The sequence below is a fragment of the Megascapheus bottae genome, chromosome 3 (genome assembly GCF_031878675.1).
Source record: "Megascapheus bottae isolate mThoBot1 chromosome 3, mThoBot2.hap1, whole genome shotgun sequence".
Classification (NCBI taxonomy): domain Eukaryota; kingdom Metazoa; phylum Chordata; class Mammalia; order Rodentia; family Geomyidae; genus Megascapheus; species Megascapheus bottae.
In genome coordinates this window covers 14,636,451-14,659,272 of record NC_143511.1, presented here as the reverse complement: position 1 = coordinate 14,659,272, position 22,822 = coordinate 14,636,451, and the positions used below count along the sequence as shown (strand labels likewise).

Sequence of the window (22,822 nt, the reverse complement as noted above, 5' to 3'; positions counted from 1 at the left end):
GAGAGAGAGAGAGAGAGAGAGAGAGAGAGAGAGAACCTCAGAAGAGAGAGCACCTCAGAGAGAGAGAGAGAGAGAGCTTCAGAGAGAGAGCCTCAAAGAGAGAGAGACAGAGACAGAGACAGAGACAGAGAGACAGAGAGAGAGAGAGAGGGGAAGGAAGGAGGGAGGGAGGGAAGGAGGGAGGGAGGGAGGAAGGAAAGCAAGCAAGGAAGGAAAAGAAACAAAGGGACAAATGGAAAAAGTTAAAATATTCTAAGGCCTTACAATTGCTCAGAACTAAGCAAAATAAGTAATTTATATTAAAGTCTCATTTATCCAAGATGTATATTATACTCTCCAGATGATTGGGAGGGGGAGGAGGGAGAGAAGTGGGGACAAAAACATGAGAAGGGGTATCAATGTGTGAGAAGCAATGCACCTATTATCTGGCAAATATAACTGTAATCCTACTATACATTACAATAAAAACATATAGTGAAAACATCCAGCATTAATTAGCAAGTAGAGGGAAAATGGAGTGATGAAAATATGAATTTATCCAAGAGAAGTAAAGTAATGAGAGAGTATTAAAGTGTAAATTTACAAATACCATATGATGGTATGATGAAGTTCTGTTATCAAGTTTTAACGATGATGATAAAGAAAAAGATATAATATTGTAAAAATGTAATCCATTAGAAAGACTGGTTGTATCTTATAACATGGCATCAAAATATATAAGGCAAGATATTATGAAAGTACATTTATAATGTACATTTATAATGCACATTTATAATGTCAGCATTCAGAAGACTGAAGTAGTAGGACCCTCTCACAAAAGCAAACATTGTAAAATGAGACATAGAATGACAAATGTACAGTTAGAAATCAAAGCTCTTAACACACTTCCTTCAGTCTGGGAGCAGAGCTCAGTGGGAGAGCGTTGCCTAGCATTTATGATGCTCCAGGTTCTATGCCCAGAATTGTGTATAAACTCAACAATGACGTCAAATATTTGAACAACTAGCAATGATTTTAGTTCTTTCCTAAACACAATAAACATAAAAAGACTTCTTAGTACCTTGAGCCAAATGGCATGAATAATGTAAATCTGAGAATTTTTTAAATAGATGAGATCCTCTTAAATAACTTGGAAGTTGTCCATTTAAGCAAAGCAAACCATTGAAATAGGATACATTAAAGTTTTCCTTGATATAACCTTGGATGTCTCCCAGAAATTAAAACAAACTCTTCTTTTCTTAATTTAAATATCTTATTTACAGCATCATGGAAAAACAGGAAAAATTTCTGAATAAAGGATAACTGAGTACTGGTATAGTATACTATTACAGTACTGGCACATAAGCAGACTGATTTTTCTCAATTATTTATGTAACTATTTGAAACTTGACTACATATATATGTATGTGTATGTGTATGTTTGTGTGTGCTTGAGTGTATGTAAAATAGAACAATTATTTGTCACTGAAAACCAACATCTTCAATGATTCTGGTTTTAAATTTTGTGAGCTCTTGAGTTGTTAATGTTTGTATTATTATTTTAAGTTATCATCATCATCATCATTATCATCATCATCATGCTTATTAGATTACACACAAAGTGTCAGACCAGTACAAATTTATCTTAATGCCAAGGAACACATTCTCTGTTAAATAATATATTTAAAATGAGTGGCAATTAGAGTGAGTGATGAATGTTGCAAGTTCATCTTCGCTCTCCTTAGCACATTCTCGGTTAGCTCAAGGGATATGAAAACTTGTTAAAAACATCTCAGAGATAATATATACTAAGCATATTTTAGTTGAATAAATATCATTCAACATACTGATGGCTGACAAAAGAGAAGGGTTACAAATTTTAGAAACAATGATAAGGTTTGCTAAAGTGACGTTACTCATTAATACAAAACGAAGGGAAAACTATAGTTATCCATTTTATCCTTCTAGAACCTTCTCTTTCATTTCTGGATGCAATATAAAGAAATACTTAACAGCTATCTTTCAACATAATTAAGTCTCCATGAGAGCTAAGGAGGACTGCACTTTCTAAATAATGTGCAGAAAAAGGGATATATTGACTTGGTAATAATAAATCCAACACTGCAATTCAAAAGAAATTGCAGTTCTTAAAGTATGAAATATTCTTCTTATTAAAAGAGGGAAAGAGAATGTCACTTTATGAAACTATCAGTCATTTTTCTGAAAATAAGCTGGTCACATAATAAAAAACATAAATTGTTAGATTACCTAACTTTCAATGATGAGAATTCAGTCTTTCTCTGATGTGGCTTGACATTCCTTAAGTATTTCTGAGTAAAGAAAATATGCTATAGTCTTCATAGTTAAACATGTACTCCTAATCAGTTGGCAGTTTAATTATTTGGGTGTGTATGTGTGTGTGTGTGTGCGCGCCAACCATGGGGCTTGAAGCTTGAACTTAAGGCTGGACAACTGTCCACTGGAGCACTGTTGATTTTTACTTAATACTAGCTGTCTATCACTTGAGTCTGGCTTTTAGGAGGTTAATTTGGAGATAAGAGCCTCACAGACTTTCCTTCCCAGGCTGACTTTGAACCACGATTCTCTTGAGTAGCTAATGCTTAATTGGCAGTTTTGTTCTTTGCTATCTGAACTACTTACTGATCATCAAGATGTCATAGGTTAACACTGCAGCAAAAAATTAAATTAAACATCATGAATGCAAATTTATGAATACAGTTTGGGACTCTCTCATCTGAAATGCCTGGGACTAGATGCATTTTGAATTTCAATTTTTTTTTTGGATTTTGGAGTATTTGCAAAGATATGTATGTATATATTAAAACATCTTGGGAATGGGACATAAATCTAAACACAAAACATTTATGTTTTACACATCCCTTATACACATATGGCCTATAGGTAAGTTTAAGTTTATGCAATATTTTTTATACACCTGGGTTGTGAGTCTGACTGGTTGCATGAGATCAAATGTGGAATTTTCCACTTACACGTATCCTTGCAACTTTCAAAGCATTTGCAATACATTCGGAACCTATTTTTTTTCTTGTTTTTACGCATTTTAAGGGCCATAATATCAAAAGTTATATAACTAAACAAGGTGTTTAAGGTTCTTAGGGGTCATCCATTTGATTATTTATTTATTTGTCTTTTGGTGGTGGTACTTTGAACTCAGAGCCTGGCACTTGCATTTTTCTTTTAGTTACATTTGGGTTAAAGGGTCATGTTTTTGTCCAGGTCAAGGGGAACTATAATCTTCCTGTGCCTCCAGCAGAGCTGAGATGATAAGCATGAACCACCACATCCAATTTCTTAAGATGGGCTCTCATAAACCTTTTTCCCAGGTTGGCCATAATGGTTCTCCCAGTGTACCCCCAAAATAGTGCTCTGAATGTGTACTCGTTAACATACCCTTGCGATAACCTGAAAGAAGACACAAAAGTATAAATAAAACACTTAAAACATGATAGTATTACTGCTTAAATATAACACTGCCGTTGTAGAAACAGAGATGTTGTGTGAAAGGATTTACACTTCTGTATTTTTGCATACTGGAAAATTGAACTCTGAGCCTACTACTTATTAGGCAGGTGCTCTGTTTTTGAGTCAAATCATCACGCCCTTTTTGCATTGAACCCTGTTGTAGAAGGGCCTGCCTTGGTGACAAGATTCCCCATGTAACTAGGGATGACAGACAGGCTCCACAGTGTGCAGCCATTGATTGAGATGGTGTCATTTAATTTTTTATGCCTTGAGCCTTGATTCCCACCCCTGCACATCTAACGTTGCCTCCTTCTTCTAAGTTACTTGAATGACAGGCACGGGCCAACTTACCCAGCTAGAATATGTTTATTTTAAATGCTTTAGGATTGTTTCCAGCATGTTTTATTTGATCTCATTATATTGTTTTTTTCTGGGTTGGTCATGGGGCTTGAACTCTTGGGTTGCAGTGAGTGCTGTCCCTGAATTCCTCAGCTCAAGACTAGCACTGTACCATTTTGAGCCACAGCACCAGTTCTGGATTTCTGGTGATTAATTGGAGATAAGAGTTTCACAGACTTTATTGCCTGGGCTGGCTTTGAGCCACCATCCTCAGAGCTCAGCCTCCTGAGTAGCTAGCATTACAGGCATGAGTCATTAGCACCTGACTCCACTATATTCTCTTTATAGGAATGAATGCAGACATTAAAATAATCTTTACTACCTACTGTCCTTTAAAACTAACATTTTCCACTTGAATATACCTTAGATTTATCTCTTGACCTTATTTATTTTCATGGGATAAATATTCTTTGAGGAGAAATATCTTTTTTCCTTTCAGCACACTGAACAAGGAAGTTTTAATAATGCAATTTGCCTTGGTGGAAAATCTTCCCTGTGGCACCTGGTATCCAAAGTTAAAAGGGGAAAAAAGAGAAACAAATCTATTGTTTTAAATACCTAGTCATTCATTCTTCTTATCCTGGAGCTTGAATTTGGGGCTTCATGTTCTTGCTTAACATTTATTGCTCATGACTGACACTTTACCACTTGATCCACCCCTCCAATTCTGGCCTATTGGAGAAATAGTCTCAAAGATTGGTCTTCTCCATTCTGGCTGCAAACCTCAGTCACTAAGTTTCAACTTTTGAAAAGCTAGGATTACAGGCCTGAGATACTAGCAGCTGGCCTAGAGTCTTCCATGTCTGAAGAAAAGAACACAGGGTATTTGAAATGTTTTCACATATTACAATTATAATGGTTTATTATTTTTTTAATTTTGAGTGTTTTATTTTTAAACTGTCTTTAAGTCATTTTTTTTGCCAGTCCTGGGCCTTGAGTTCAGGATCTGAGCACTGTCCTTGGATTATCTTAAGGCCAGAGCTCTACCATTTGAGCCACAGCACCACTTCCAGCTTTTTTCTATGTATATGAATCGAACCTGGGTCTTTGTGCATGCTAGGCAAGCACTCTACCACTAGGCCAAACTCCCAGCCCTGTTCACTTCTTTTAAGTAGGATAATAGTTCCTTTTTTTCTGGAACACTTTGCCTTACTTGAAATGTACTGTGCTTACTCTGCACACATAGAAACATGCATGCAGAGTGAGTTAACAAAGCTTTCATGAAACTGCATACTTAGAAAAAGAAAGACCAGCACACATTTTCTATTAGCTCATTCTATTAGACCTAGTAACTACCATGTATTATACACTTTATTGTGCACTAGATATTATTTGAAGTACTTTCCCATAGTCCTTTAGCCTTGCAATTAAAAGTAGATATATTTCTAATTTATACTTTAATCTATACTTTCGTATATGTTTCAGTTCCACATCAGCTTGTGAATTCAATGCATCTTGATTTATGCCACCTATTTAATCACTCTCCTCCCTCCTTCTCCATCCCTCATTGTTCTGTGTTTCTTGTTCTGTGTTTACAACTTTACATTGAATATCATGACTTCAATCTTCACTGCAGTTCATGAAGACCTATTATCCTTATTTTACTGATGGGAAAAGTGAGATCACAGACGTGAAGTCACCTTCCCAAAGCTATAAATTCTATGCCATGACCATTACACCCATAGAAGTCATGACAGGTAAGCTGCTTCCATCTGAGGTACAGATCAAGCAAAGAGCCAGTTTACAGCAATGGGTGAACGTTGTTCACTTTACATTGAGGTTAATCTGAGCTATGGCTTTTGTCCTGGACACTCTTCCACCCATTTCCGCCTCAGCTCTCTGTATAGAACTCTCAAGGTTCTGTTTCTTCAAAATGTTTGTTTCTTCCATCCATCATTCTCTTAGGAAATAATCCTGACAATGCTTATGTCTTCAAATAGAACATGCATGATCCTTCTCTGCAATGTCTCTGTGCTGTTTCCACATACTTTTTGGAGATAATAGCCTTCAGCCCTGGGACTCACTTCAGTATTAAGCAACTTGCTTGCTTAACATTTTGGTGATGATTCCTCAATTATGCGGTAAAGATAATCCCACAAATTAGACAAAGCCAACAAGTCATTATAACTGCAACGTTTCCTAAAACTTTTTTTGTGTTTGTTATTCTTAACCTACGGTGTGATGTTTCTTTTTTCTCAATCTCGCTTCCTCTCTCTCTCTCTCTCTCTCTCTCTCTCTCTCTCTCTCTCTCTCTCTCTCTCTCTCTCTCTCTCTGTCTCTCTCTCTCCTGTTGTTACTGTATCTGACTTTGGTGCCTGGTATATTGTATGAACATTTATGCTATTTGAAATAGGGAAGGGACGGGGTGAGAGGAGGAAAAATGGAAGAAAAACATAGGAAGAGGTACCGATTTTCAAGAAGTAATATACCCACTACAAGATGAATGTAACTGTAACCCCTCTAACCCCTCTATACTTTACCCAGACAATAAAATACAATTGAAAGAAAAAAACTGATAATCCAACAAGATTACACAAACCATGCAAAAGATACTGGAAAGGAACCTCAGATCTGGAAACCTATTACCTACTGTTTCCAAATGCTGTGCTCTCTACATTGTTTTCTTCCTTCCATTCCTCCCTCCTTCCTTCTCTTCCTTCTCTTTTCTTCTTCCCTTCTCCTATACATCCCCCTTGTTTTCCTTCCCCTACCTTCTTTCCTTCCCTTCATTCATTCCTCCCTATCTCTCTGCCTTCCCTCTCTTTATTCTTCCTTTTCCTTTGTTCATGTATATATATATATACATGAACATGTAAACATGAACATATATATATATATATATGCTTTGTATACTTTTTCTGAATTAAGAGTTATTTGGATATAGAATAACATCCTCTAAATCCATCCAGTTCTTGCTTGCAATCCCCTGAACTTCACTGTCACTATCAGCTCTCTTCACTATATGAATTTTGAGGACTATAGAATCTAGTATAGATCCACAGAATTAACGATAACAAGAGACAACAGAACCAAAAGGTGAAATACCCAAGAGCCAGTGATGGTGACCTTGCCAAAACTATAAGTAGGTTCACCTGTACGATACACCAGTGAGACATTGTTCTCAATGGGGATTACGGTCACTCCAGCAGCAACAGAACCATTGTCACTCCCCAGGGCTTTGACCAACTCTTGCATGACTCACCCACAACTCTAGGTCTTATTCTAAGTGCACACTGTGGGCCATATTATCCACCTTTGGGCTATAATTCTCAGCAAACAAGGATGAACTAGAAGGCCAGCATGGGCAATATCTATCTCACAGGATTGTAGGTGAAGCAGAGGGTCACCTCCTTATGAAATAGTTAACTTGTGCCCAGAAAGAAGTTGAGGAGAATTGTATGTTCATGTTTATTAACATGATATATATAATGCACATATGAATATGTAAATCTGGGTAAATTTATATACATACACACATATGTATGTGTGTGTACATCTGTACATATGCTAACAGGAAGATCCCAGATATAATCCCAGCTTAAAAATCAATTCCCAAGCCATAACAATGGAATATTTATTTCCATTGGAGGGCCTATCTGTCACTCTGAAAGGAAACTTATACCAGAAGGTTTCCTCCTCCAGACAGCTTTAATGGATGTAAGTAACCCAGCTCCTATATCTATCCCTCCCCGACCAAGAAGTGAAATAAACCCTCTTAGGATTTATGACAGTTAAGACATACAAATGAAATATCTGGCCCAGTCTGCAGTGATGTCCATTAGCTATTTAATGTAATATTTCAGAAGAGTAATATCTGGAACATTAAATAAATAAATTGGAAAGATATCATAAAACTATGAATTCTAAAGAACCTAGACAACCTTCTCTGACCCCTTTGAACCAGATGGCCACATATAAAAAAAATTAATGGGACAAAGAAAAGGGCTTGACAAAGAAATTGAAAAGGAGAGGAAATTACTACATGTAACCACAACTGGGGACAGATTGTATCACAGGATTATTAGAATTTTCAGGAAAACATTATTATTTTTTAAATTGAATTGGATTATTTATTACAGTTCTAAAAAGTATTGAACATGAGGAAGATTCCGAGCAAATATTAGATTATACCAGGAAATAATGTATATGAGAGGAATGTCTCAGAGATAAATCTCTATATAAACATTACAAATATTAAATTTTTCTTCTTGTAGTGCCAATCTGATAAGAACTGCTCTTATATTTCATAAATAGCAAGTACTGTAATTCTGTGTTCTTACCTTTGCAAGATAGGAGTAGTAATGTTTTTCAGAGATAGCAACTATGACAGCATTATATAAGGCTGGTCCTGTCTGTGACCCATGTGAGGGAGGTCTAGGTAAACTGGCTTTATGAAAACCATCTTTTATACTGGATGACAAGTTTTTAGCTGTTGAACTCCTTTTATACCTGCTTACACCTCCCAAAATATTCAGCATACATTGAATACCTTAAAGGGTTTTTTTTCTACCACATTTCAAGGTCCTTTTGTGTGTGAGTGCATGAGTGTGAGTGAGTGTGTGTGTGTGAGTGTGCACATGCACACACATATAAGTGCCAATGTTAAGGCTTAAACTCAGAGTCTTACACTCTCGACTTTATTGCTCAAGATGGATGCTTTACCACTTGAGCTACAAGTCTACTTCTAGCATTTTTCTGTTTAATCAAAAACATGATTCACAGATTTTTGTACCTAGGCTGACTTTGAGCTATGATCCTCAAATCTCAGCTCTTAAATAGCTAGGAATACAGATGTAAGACACCAGTACCTGGCCCATTTTACCAGTTTTTTTTTTGTGGGTCATGGGCTTGAACTTGGCCTGGGTGCTGTCCCTGAGCACTTCAGCTCAAGGCTACCACCCTACTTTTGAGCCAAGCCCCACTTCCTGTTCTCTAGAGGCTAACTGGAGATAAGAGTCTCAGGGTCATTTGTGCCCAGCCTGGCTTTGAACCTAGATCCTCAGATCTCAGCTTCCTGAGTAGCTAGGATTACAGGCATGAGCCACCATACCAGGTTCCCATTTTACTTTTTCAATGTAATCTTATCCTGGTGGTTGTGTGTGTCTGTGTGTACATATATAGCACCTGCATTTTAAATTTATGTATAGAGTGTTTGCCTTCAAACACCGTGTATGTAGAACTGTATACAGATAGATATGTACTCTGTTATTTCATAGTACAGCAAACAGGGCCATAAGCAAAGGAAGAATGCCTGAATAAATGGTTTATGGGAGGATTCTAGTGACTGGAAAAGTTTTCAGGCAGAATTGGAGGTCTGGAGAGTTTTATCTGTATGTAGTCTACTTCTAGCCCATTCTATAACAGAAACACATACTTTTCCCTGCGTGTATTTCCACCACTGGAAAAGTTCATGGTGACTGCATAATCTTGGTCTAAGGCCTTCCCATTTTAAAATCTACCTTGGTGCACAGATTCTAAGGAGGTGAACAGATTTACTTCCTGCCATTCCTTAGGTATTAGTGACATAAACTGCATCCCCACTGCTGTGTCTAGGGTGTGTGGAGAAGGCACTCTGATATTAAACCTTGGGTCTGATTTTATAGCACTCTGCAGAAACATGTCCCTTTTCCTGAGAATACTGGACACAAAGGAGATAGAATTTAAATTGGTAGTAAAGAGGCTTACAAAATGAGAAGTCTTTCTGATGGAGAAACAGGACAATTCAGTTAAAACACAACCATTTGAAGGGATCAACCTATATCTGGAAAGAAAAATAAGATGCCACCAAGTAATGTATCTGCCTTCATAATATTCACCTAAAACAAAATGCCTCTTAGGATAGTTGCTCTTTGAATTCAGGGCAGCTAAGAGAATGGACTGATGTTAATCTGTTCATTTGCTTATAAGCACAGCCAGATTCACTAAAAATGCCTAATTAACTCAAAATGGGAAGAGAAAGTTATTTCCCTCTTTAATGCTCTTAGATGTTTTCATAAGTGTGAATAATTGAGAAATTTTCACATTGGAAGTCTCTTCTGAGTTTTTGGTGGTAATTATGGTCGGGAGGTCTGACCTTTTCAACACTCTTCTATGCTCTGCCTTCAGTCCTTTGAAGGTTAACGCTGTATATCACCGGGTCCCATAAAGCACTGCTGAAAGATTTGAAGGAAGAATCCGTGCATGATTGTTTCTTATTCTCCAGGGTTTAAGGCCTTGTCTGAGGTTTTCTACTGCTGTAGTCTCAACTGACTTTATAAACTAAGAGGAGGCAAAAAGAAGTATATGAGCCAGGCACGAGTGGCTCACACTTGCTATCCTAGCTAACTCAGGAGGCTGAGATCTGAGGCTCACAGTGCAAGTCCTTAAGACTCTTATCTCCAATTAAAGCTAAGAGTGGAGCTGTGGCTCAAGTGGTAGAGCACTGGCTTTGAGCGAGAAAGGTAGGGGAAAAGAACTCAGGCCCCGAGTTAAAACTTGGCAACAAACAAAAGAAAAGCAACAGCAGCATCTCTTCCTCACATGCTTTCCTAATGGTAGACTCTAAAAGAACTGACAGCAGCTTCCTGTTTGGACCTATACATTTTCTTTCCCTTTCACTGTAGTCACTGAAGTACTGGGAAAACAGTGAAGCAGCCCCAGTGTCAGGGCCGCTCCCACACAGCATGCATATGAGGAAAAATAAATAAATTGGTGGTCTGGCAATATTTGCAGAAAATCTCTGTATCTACTCAGACAAAATGTCCTATACCACTCCAATGTTAAAGTGAGCCTCGGCTTGCATTTTTGTGTTTGTAAATGTAATAATTCTGCAAATCCAAAGCTGGATGTCATTGTAGAACATACAGAAAAAAAGTTGGACAGAATTAAGTTATAGTCCCCTCATAACTATGTCAGGAGTTTTTTTCTCTCTCTCTAAGAATGAGTAGGGGCAATGTTTGATCAATGCATTGTATCCCCACTAGAGAAAATCAAGCATCTAATGTTTAGAAGCAAATATCCCTGTGCCCATAAAATTGTTGGAAGCAGTATTTATGAGAGGGATAAGGAAAAAGTTCAAGATGTGCATTTTTTCTCATATTAAAGTTTAAAACCACACAAATAAGGTTTTGTATAAGAGGAACTAAAGGTTAGATCCCTCTTTTATTAATTCAACTTCTAACCAGGGTGGGGCATAACTCTATTCCAAGAGGTATTTCATATTAATTTTGGTACTCAGCCCTGTAGATTATTGCAGAGTCGATTCCATTTCTCCAATAGTGGAGGCGATTAGTACAATGAGTCCAGGCCAGCTTCAGTCAAGCTTTTGGAGGGTCACCTGTAACTAGTTTGGGTAAGCCTCAGAGCAGTCATATTACATTCAGCTGGAAGGGAGAGTCATCTGAATGCCGAGAGGATTTTATTTTTCTTTTAATGTGCCTCACAAGATCCAGCACTTCAGCCACCAAATATGTGCCCGCGGAATTGCTTTGAGGTTTGTTCTTTATATACTGCTGGAATCGTGGAGAAAGAAGTCTCCCCTGACTCGAGCTAGCAAAACCAATATTTTAATTCAAATAGGAGCATTCACCTGGGAAACTGACAAATTTGGACTACAGCCCATACTCCAACATTTGTTTTTCTTTTTCCCTTCTGCCTTGCTATAAATTAACAAATCATTGACATTCACTTCAGATTGCAGCCTTTTAACAGAAGGCAGTGTGTGTGTGTGTGTGTGTGTGTGTGTGTGTGTGTGTGTGGTAAATGGAGTGTAAAGTGAGTTTCTCTCACCATAACTTCTGGAGGGTTTTGGCCTGTGTTTCCTAAGGACTGGACTTCAGGGAGGTTGGCTTGTCCCCAGCACTCTGAGTTGGGTACTCATACACTATCTTAGGTAACTCTGCATGTAGCTTTGAGACTGGGTTTGTGTGCTAGACCTTGAGGTGGACAGCACAAGCACAGTGCACTGTGCCATACCATTGTTGGACAAAGTGTAGCCACTGGAATGCAACATGCCATGAGGTGCTGCTGAAGACAGGACACAAAGGTGTTCACAGACTGTGAACCTGTGCGCAGAATGGAACTGGTCCTGGAGTCTGTGCCTCTGTGCTGGGGGCAGAGAGCAGGGAACATAGGCTGTTACACCATGGGCAGCTGCTGCTATTGTGTCTGTGAGCAGGAGAGCCTGTGAAAAATGGGGGAGCATCTGTCCCAGCCATCCCTGGGGTCTTTCTTGGTTCTGCCTGCATCAAAGAAAAGACCCTGAGAAGTATTTGCAACATAGAATAACAGTATTTGAACTAGTCATGGAGAACAGAGGAATGGTTTAGCTTTTAAGAGGAAATAGAGAAGATCTGGAAATGGCCCTCATGGCGCTGACAGTGAGATCTGAAGATGTTCTTCTCTGGGTAAACACCAAATGACCGATGACAGCAGACAGCAAGGGCCGCTGTCTTCCACACCAGCTTCTGTAGAGGATTCAGCAAGAGGTTTCTTCTCATGTGGACAGGCACCCAGTGTTTACAGAGGCAAAACCCAATGGTTCCTGTCACCAAGGAACAGGACGATCAATCACCCGGAGGGAATCTATCTTTTCTCCCTGTCCACCAAGGAGTCTGAGATATTGCTTCCCCTCCCCTCCATCCCCAACAGGGGCATCTCTCAAAGGTGAAGTCTGGAGAACACACAGACAGACTAGGTTCAAAGTATTCATAGCCATCGGGTTGGTCTTCAGGTCCCCAAGGAGATTGTCATGGTCATTCAAGAGATCATCAGTTTGGCCAGATTCTCAATTGCTTGGGTGTAAAGGGGTGATTAGGGGAACAAGATGGAGCAGGTGACAGACTCCCTGGCTCTGTGCTGGCCTCTCAGGGGCACTGGCATGCCCCTATGCTCATGACAGTGCTGCTGCAGGTTGGTGCTGACGAAGTGAAGTGGGGATTCTCCATCTGCCCCAAACTTGGGCAAGGCCACTGCTTTATTCCTACCACCAAGACTTAGAGCTACCTAACCTCTGACTTTTAGAGACAGCATGCTCACCAGAGACAGCATGCTCACCAGTTCTGCCTATCAGGAGTTCACTGTCTTGTAAAAACACATACCAATACCAGTGTCTTGCAGAGGACCTGAGCTCTAACTGTGGCTTTTAATATAAAAAAAAAATAAAGTAAAAGGCCCCGATCCCCAACTATTTTTAAAGAATCTTGTGTGAAAAACAATTTCTCCAATTGCCTCCATAAGAAAGTTGAGCTTAACCAATGCTTAATTATGAGTAACAGTAACAACAACTACAGTAACAACAGTAATTACAGTGTGTGTGTGTGTGTGTGTGTGTGTGTGTGTGTGTGTGTGTGTGTTTTATGATGCTTCGGGGAAAAAGTCTTAAAAATAATCTTGCAGAGAACATGATGGATCTATATGAGGAGGGTGAGATTACAGAACTTAAAACATATGCTCTTGTTAAACTCCTTCTCCATCAGTCCCTCATCACTCAGGAAGCTGCCTCCAAAGTAATCTAAAATTGACCATTTCAGGAAAAGCAAACCTCAGCCTTCTCCAGAGGGTCCAGTATGGGTTGTGGTCATTATTTTACTACCAGTAATTTTAAATCTTCTTGGAAACATTACCTTTCTAATTTACTGTAAAATTTGATGGATCAGTGAAACCACACTTGAGATGTTGGTAAACAAGATAGATAAGTGAGAGTATAGATCAGAAGGAAAATAGGTAGTAAATAAAACAACAACAAAAAAAACCCTCAAACAGCATGGGTCTGCAAATTGTCCAATTTCATGATCCTTCATGAACTATAACCCAGAAGAGAATCAATCTAGTTTTCCAGTTTCTGTCTTTACTGTCCATTTTTGTTTGTTTAATGTTAACCTATAGACATTTCAGGAAGAACTTGTTATTACTGTAAAAGCATAAACAGTGACATTTCAGTGAAAACAGGATCTTCTCATATTCAATCTTCATAAATATAGGGGCCCAAGGAAGCAATGCAGAGAGACCACTTGAGCAAAGCAAGACTATTTTTCAAAGTAGATTTGTCTCAAACAAACTCTGTCCCGTGTTTTCCTTTAAGACATTGACATATTGCTGATTGCCATCCTGCGTTTATTAAGCAAAGAATGTTCCTTAATATGGCAGTTCCTAGTATTTAAAAACTAGCTGATTTCCACTAGCATGACAAGAAAGGACTAAGTGAGTTCTCATGTGATTGGTTTTATAATAAAAAGTCTCGGCTTCAAAGAAATCACCACCAAATAATATGTTAAACCGTAATTAAAGGGCAATTCAATAAGCTTTGGAAACATGGAAACCTTGTCAGATGGCAGCCATTTGTATGGGTTTTGTTTCTCACCAAGAACACTAACACAAAAATGTTCTGGTATAATAATATAAAAAACTAAAAACAACAACAACAGAAGACTTGGATCCTTCTTGACTATAGAACTTAATGGAGATTTAAATCAACTCCATTTCAGTATAGACTTTTGTAGCCAAATGGTTATGGAAAATGCCAATTAAAAGTGATGGGTTGAACAAAAGCATTTACTTTCCCTTCTCCCTAAGCACCCCTAAAAGTAGAAAGCTTTAGACACATAAACCCACAAAGACAAAGCAGAAAAGAGCAGCCCATTTTGAAAGATAAAAGACAGATAAGGAAGTCTAAAGCAACAGAACTAAGAAGAGATTTTCAATGGTTTATAGGGAAATGGGGGAAGGGAAAGGAACAACCCTGACTAATTCCAAAGAATCTCTTACACAGATATGATATGTGAAGGTAGAACTTAACAAATAATTGGGGGGGGGGAGGGCCGGGAGTTTGGCCTAGTGGTAGAGTGCTTGCCTAGCATGCACAAAGACCTGGGTTCGATTCCTTGGTACCACATACATAGAATCAAGAAGCAAATATCTATAATTCACTAACCACAAAAGGGGGGAAAAAGCGAGAGAAAGAAACTTATAAGTAAAAATAAATAATGACACTGACCACTTTCCATAATTTCCCTGAATGTGAACAGGCTGAACAATCCAATCAAAAGACACAGAGCAGCAGACTGAATTAAGAAACACCACCCATCCATATGTTGCCTCCAAGAGACCCACCTCACTGCCAAAGACAGAAACAAATTCCAAGTGAAAGGATGGAAACGAATTTTCCATTCCAATGCACCATGCAAAAAAGCAGGAGTAACAATCTTAATCTCCGACGAAATTAACTTCTCAGTAAAATCAGTACATAAAGATAGAGACGGCCATTATATATTAGTAAAGGGTACAATTCATGCCCATAATATTACAGTTATAAACATCTACTCCCCCAACACGGGAGCACCCAAATTCGTCAAACAAACTCTCTTAGAATTACAGAACAAGATAGACTCAAACATAATCATAGTGGGAGACCTCAATACACCACTCTCAACAAATGACAGGTCAACTCAACAAAAGTTAAGCAAAGACACCATCAACTTAAATGACACCATAGCCCAACTGGGTTTAACGGATATACACAGAGTCTTCCACCCAATGGCAAAACTTTTTACATTTTTCTCAGCAGCACATGGAACACACTCCAAAATAGATCATATAATAGTTCATACAGAAAACTTAAGCAGATACAAGAGGACTGATATAATCCCATGCATTCTATCAGACCACAATGGAGTCAGACTAATTCTGAATAATGCAGTCAAAGTCAAAAAACATTCAATCACTTGGAAGCTGAACAACACACTTCTGAATAACTCCTGGGTAACAGATCAGATCAGAAATGAAATTAAAAACTTCCTTGAATGTAATGACAATCAAGAAACATCACAAAGGAACTTATGGGACACAGCAAAGGCAGTTCTAAGGGGCAAATTTATCGAACTAGGAGCCCATATTAAAAAGAGAGAAGAAGAGCATGTAAATAACCTAAAAAAAAAAACCCTGAAACACCTAGAGGAGCAAGAAAAAGTTAATTCTAAAACAACTAGAAGGACAGAAATAACAAAAATAAAATCAGAAATCTCAGAGATTGAAATAAGATCTACTATACACAAAACTGATAAATCAAAAAGTTGGTTCTTTGAAAAAGTCAACAAAATAGACAGACCCTTGGCAAGATTAATCAAAAAAAGGAAAGGGGAGACTCAAATAAACAAGATTAGAGAACCCACGGGAACAATCACAACTGATTCCCAAGAAATCCAGTCCATAATGAATAGGTACTACCAGGGCCTATATTCAAAGAAACAAGAAAATCTAGTAAAAATGGACGATTTCTTAAATAAATATAGGCTACCCACACTGAACAACGATGAGGTAAACAAATTGAACAAACCAATCTCTTACAATGAAATTGTGGAAGCAATCAGGGAAATGCCAACCAAAAAGAGTCCAGGTCCAGACGGATTCACTGTGGAATTCTACAAGACATTTAAAGATGAAATAACACCTATACTCTTGAAACTCTTCCGAGAAATAGAAACAGAAGGAGCAATATCAAACTCATTTTATGAAGGTAATATTACTCTCATCCCCAAACCAGGGAAAGACCCAACAAAAAAAGAAAACTACAGACCTATCTCTCTAATGAACACAGACCAAAATTCCTCAATAAAATATTAGCCAAAAGAATCCAGAAACAAATTTAAAAAATCATATACTATGATCAAGTAGGCTTCATCCCACAGATGCAATGCTGGTTTAACATTCACAAATCAATCAGTGTGATACTTCACATCAATAGAGCTAAGGATAAGAATCATATGATAATTTCTCTGGACGTGGAGAAGGCATTTGACAAAATACAACATCCATTCATGTTGAAAGCACTAAAAAAATAGGAATAAGAGGTATATTCCTCAAAATAGTGAAAGCCATATATGAAAAACCTATGGCCAGTATTATATTAAATGGTGAAAGACTGGAACCTTTCACCTTAAAATCAGGAACTAGACAGGGATGCCCACTCTCTCCACTTCTCTTCAATAAAGTGCTGGAACCCTTAGCCAGAGCAACAAGGCAAGAAAAGGACATCAAAGGGATCCACATAGGGAAAGAAGAAATTAAACTATCCGTATTCGCAGATGACATGATCCTCTACTTGAGTGACCCAAGAAACTCCACTCCCAAACTTCTAGAATTAATAAACCACTTTAGCAAAGTGGCAGGATACAAAATCAACCTTCAGAAGTCAGTAGCCTTCTTGTATACCAACAATACACAAACAGAAGGCCAAATCAAGAAAATGATCCCATTCTCAATAGCCCCCAAAAGAATAAAATACTTAGGAATTAACTTAACCAAAATTGTAAAGGAATTATTCAATGAAAACTATAAAAGCCTAATGAAAGAAGGACACTAGGAAATTGAAAGACATCCCATGCTCATGGCTAGGGAGAACCAACATAGTGAAAATGGCTATACTGCCAAAATTGATATATAAATACAATGCAATCCCCATCAAAATCCCAAAGACATTCTTTACTGAAATAGAAGATATAATCCAAAGATTCATATGAAACAAAAAACGATCTAGAATAGCCAAAACAATTCTAGACAAAAAGAGCAATGCTGATGGTATTACAATACCAGAGTTCAAACTCTACTATAGAGTTCTAATAACAAAAACCGCTTGGTATTGGCACAAAAACAGACCAGAAGATCAGTGGAACAGAATAGAAGACCCAGAAATAGAACCATATACCTATAGGCAACTTGTATTTGACAAAGGAGCCAAAGATATACAGTGGAACAAATACAGTCTATTCAATTATTGGTGCTGGCAAAACTGGGCAGCCACATGCAGAAAACTAAAAATTGACCCTAGCCTTTCACCATGCACGAGCATTAACTCAAAGTAGATCAAAGACTTCAATGTCAGACTGGAAACCGTGAAACTGCTACATGATAAAGTAGGAGAGACACTGGAACTCATTGGCACAGGCAACAGATTCCTGAACAGAATCCCAGGGTCACAACAGATTGGGGAGAGACTCGATAAATGGGACTACCTAAAAATAAAAAGTTTCTGTACAGATAAAAACATAGTCGGAAAAGTAGAGAGACAGCCAACCAACTGGGAAAAGATATTCACCAACAATACATCTTGACAAATGATTAATAGCCAGTATCTACAGGGAACTCAAGAAACTAATCCCCCCCCCAAACCCAATAAACCATTCACTAAATGGGCAAGGGAACTAAAGAGAGACTTATCAGAAGAAGAGATTAAAATGACAGAAAAGCGTATGAGAAAAATGTTCATCATCTATGGTCATAAAGGAAATGCAAATAAAAACAACCCTAAGATACCACCTTACCCCAACAAGAATGGCCACGATTTTGAACTCAGACAATGACAGTTGCTGGCGGGGTTGTGGAGAAAAGGAACCCTATTGCACTGCTGGTGGGAATGTCGATTAGTTCAGCCACTATGGAAAGCAGTGTGGAGGTTTTTTAAAGAACTGAAAATAGACCTTCTCTATGATCCCACCATACCACTTCTGGGCATCTATTCTGAACATCATAACCCAAGATATTATAAGGACACCTGCTCAGCTATGTTCATCTCTGCACTATTCACAATAGCCAGGTGATGGAAACAATCCAGATGCCCTACTGCAGATGAATGGATACAGAAAATGTGGTATATATACACAATGGAATTCTACATAGCCAACAGACAAGATAAAATAATGGCATTCGAAGGGAAGTGGATGAATCTAGAGCGAATCATGTTGAGTGAGACAAGTCAAGACCTAAGGAACAAAAGGTGCATGGTATCCTTAATATGTGGCTATTAAACCCAAAGAGGACAAGAGCGAGGACTCTATAACTGCATACCCAATGCTATGGACATGCTAATGGAAATATAAATGTAACTATGTAGACATAAAACCTATGACTCTATAGACATAATGTTTTATTTCATAAATTAATACATTTCTATGACATACAAACCCTTAGCCTAATTTAGATTAAGGTCTAAATACTAAGTCCCAATGATTGTAAATAGAGATTCCCTTCTTGAAAACTTATTTGTTAAACTTGTCATTTAAAATCTGATGTAAAAATGAACGATAAAAATTTATTTAATTAAAAAAAAAGAATGTAGCAGAAGTTGGAGACACATGCCTGGAATCTTAGCTCTAGGGAGGATGAGATAAGTGGACTGATAGCCTGGACTACAAACAGGGTTAGCCTATCTTAAAAAAAAAAACAACACAAAAAACCGTGCTTGATTCGGCAGCACATACACTAAAATTGAAACGATACAGAGAAGATTAGCATGGCGCCTGTGCAAGGATGACAAGCAAATTTGTGAAGGGTTCCATATTTTTGCAGAGATTCACAATAGAACAAAATCTAGACACATATGGCCATATAGTATGATGCTAAATATAAGGACCTCCAGGATATAAAAACAAAAGCCATATAATGAGTGATTGTTGTCCTTGATGTACTGTGTTATCTCTCATCTCTTTTACTGTCTTGCTTATGTCATATTGTTACAATATTTCACCTTGTTGTCTGATATATTTTATATATGCTTAATTGGTTGTTTGAAATAGGAGAGGGAAGGGGGGAAATCAAGTTGTGAGGGGGAAGGAAATGGGAAACAGGACATGAGAAATGGTATCAATATTTGTGAAGTAATGCACCTTCTATCTGATGAATAAAATGTAACCCTTCTATTAATTATAATATATATATATATAAAAAAACCATAATAAACAAACAAAAAGAGAAAAAAATAATGGGGAGGAGATTCATTGATATAATGCCTATGACAGAGGTATTGATGTTTGTTTCTGTCATGTAAGGACTAGAAGTTTCCTCTCTGAAGAAGTCAAATGGCCATTCTCTGGACAGAGAAACCACAAGTAAGGGAGAGCTAAACAGGGAGATTAAGCAAATGTTACGGGTCTTGGGATGTATTCAACGAAATGACTAAAGTCCAGCAGCCGACGGTGAAATCAACACCAAGCTTTACGTTGAGAACTAGTCTTCCAAGGAGCTTCACAAGTGCTCCATTGTTGAGAAAGCAGACTGCGAAGGCCCACCGGGCTCTTCTCTCAAAGAAAGAATCTAATGCACATGGCAAAAGTCAAAATGATCTGACTAAAACAATACTGAGGAAAAAGAATACACCAAGCAAATAGAATTAGACCTGACAAGAAAACCCATTATCGATATTAGTACAGAAATCAGAGAAGATACTGAAACTAGAATTGGAATAAAAAGGATATATGGAAGGAAAATATCATTTGTGGAAATTAAAATAACAGATATGAGTGAGATCATAGCCTATTGTTCTTTCTGTGTCTGGTTTATTTCATTTAACATAATAATCTGTTCCATCCATGTTGTTGCAAATAACAGGATTAAAAAAATGGCTGAATAATGTTCCACTGTGGCTTTGTACCGCTTTAAAAAAATCTATTCTTTTAGCTGATGAAAACTTAAGATGGTTTTTATTTCTTGGATTTTGTGAACAGTGCTATAATGAAAGTGAGAATGCAGAGCTCTTTTTAATATAATAAGTCCATCTATTTTCTTTGAATGTATTTCTGGCAGAGCAATTGATCATATTCTAGTTTTACTTTTTGTTTTTCTGTTTTTGTTTGTTTGGTTTTGGTTTTGTTTTTCAGCAATCTCCTTACTGTTTTCCATAATGGCTATGATAAATCTACAGTCTGGTCAATACTCTCGCAAATACTTGTGTTGTTTAGTATTGTTGGGGTAAATGCTAGTGTCAGGTACTCAAAGCACTTACCCTTGGCTTTCTTTATTATGGTTGCTGGTCTACCAGCTGAACCATGCCTCCAGTTCAACATTTTGCTGGTTTAATAGAGATTGAGGCAGGGGTGGGGGAGGGAAATGGGGACCAAGACATGAGAAAGGGTATCAATGTCTGTGAAGTAACGCACCTTCTATCTTGTGAATATAATATAACCCTTCTATTAATTATAATAAAAAGTATATGAAAAAAATAGAGATTGAGTCTTGCACATTTTTCTTCCTGGGCTGCCTTCAATCTTCTGAACGCAGTTACCCCTGAATAGCTGAGTAGCTAGTTACTTCTGAGTAGCTAGGGCTGAAGGCATGACACATAGGTCCTTAGATCTTTAGTCTTTTCTGGCAGTAGCCATTCTTCTAGATGTGAGGGCATACATTCTTGTGGTTTTGATTTTCTATTCTCCAATAGTCATATTGAGTCATATATTGTTAAAATATATTGTATATTTTCTTTGTATGTCTTCTTCTGAAAAATGTCTATATAGAACTTATAGGATTTTTTTCTCATTTTGGTTTTTGTGCTGTTGATTTTTGTTTTGAGTTCTGGGGCTTTAAACTCATATCCTAGGCAATGTCCTTGAGCTTTCTCAAGGTTAGCACTCTACCACCTGAGCCACAGCACCGCTTCCAGCTTTTTCTGTGTATGTGGTACCAAGAAATCAAACCCAGGGCCACTAGGTCACTAGGTCACACTCCTGGCCCTGTGTTGCTGATAATTTTTTTTATCAGTCAAGGGACTTGAACTCGGGGCCTGGGCACTGTCCCTGAGCTCTTGAGCTCAAAGTTAATGCCCTACCCCTTGAGCCACAGTGCCACTTCTGGTTTTCTTATGGTTAATTGGTGATAAGGGTCTCATGGACTTTAGTGCCCGGGCTGGCTTTGAACTGTGATCCTCAGATCTTAGCCTCCTGAGTAGCTAGGATTACAGGAGTGAGCCACTGTGCCTAGCTTTGTTGTTGAATTTTTTAGGATAAAATATATTTTAATATTAATATGTCAATGTTAATATTAATATTTGCAAATAATACTACTACTTTCTCCAATGTATGTTCTGCCACCTTTGTCAAAAATAAGCTGCCTGTGGTTTTATGGATTAGCTTCCAGACTCTAATTCTGACTCACTGGTTTAGAGATCTGCTATTATGTGCAAGCCATACTTTTATATTAATATAGCTTCATAATGTATTTTGAAACTAGGTAGTATATCTCCTCCTTTCTCCTTTTTGCTCACAATTGCTTTGGCTTGGATATTTTTTCTGATTCTCTAAGGAATGCTCGTGGTATTTTGATAGTGTCTTTTTTATTCAATCTGTAAGTAAAGATATCTCACCTAATGGTTGAATTTATTTTCAGTTGCTTTATTTTTATAGCTATTATAAATGAAAAATTTTCTTACTTCAATAATTGGATCTTTCATTCTTTAGTATCCTGCTAATTTTCTGAATTCATTTACTAGTTCTAAGTTGTTCGTTTATTTGTTTGATGGAATCTTTGGGAGTTTCTACATAAAAGATAATATCTGTAAATAGTTATCTGTAAATAGTGATAATTTAGTTCTCTTTTGGATGCTCTTTCATTTTTCCTGTCAATTATGTATATGACTCCAATTGTTATATCAAATTAAACAGATAGAAATGGCATCTTTGCTTTCTTCTAAGTTTTAGAGAGAGTGATCAGCTTTCCCCGTTTGGTACCATGCTAGCTGTTGGCTTATTACATATCATTTCTATTATGCTAAAGAACATTCCCTCCATAGGTATAGAATTACTTTGAATAGCTGTAACCCATTCACTGCCCTTTGCAGTAGAAGGACAATCTGCCTCCTCCTCCTCCTCTGCCTCCTTTTCTTCTTGCTGCTGCCTCTGCTGCCTAGATTTTGGCTGGTTAATTAAGATGGAGTCTCACAGACCTTTATGCCCTGGCTGATGTTAACTGGAATCCTCAGATCTCAGCCTCTTTAGTAGCTAATAAAGGTATGCACTCATATGCATATCACTTCATATGCAAGCCATTTCAATGCCTAATTTGTTCAACATCTTTCTAATGAAAGGAAGTTAATTTTTTTCATATTTCTTTTCTTCATCTATTGAAATGATTGTGTTGGCTTTGACCTTTATGAAGTTTAAGGGGTTGTAATAAATTTGTGACTCATCCCAGGTTGAGTGTC

The 22,822-nt window shown here is 37.6% G+C and overlaps 1 non-coding gene across 1 annotated transcript; it reads left to right on the top strand.

Annotated features, from left to right (window-relative positions):
• Window positions 1–19,089: 19,089 nt before the first annotated feature.
• On the top strand, window positions 19,090–19,196 carry LOC150065001 (U6 spliceosomal RNA). The gene has a single exon (XR_016535071.1). It is a non-coding gene; the product is annotated as a U6 spliceosomal RNA (small nuclear RNA).
• The last annotated feature ends 3,626 nt before the right edge of the window (window positions 19,197–22,822 follow it).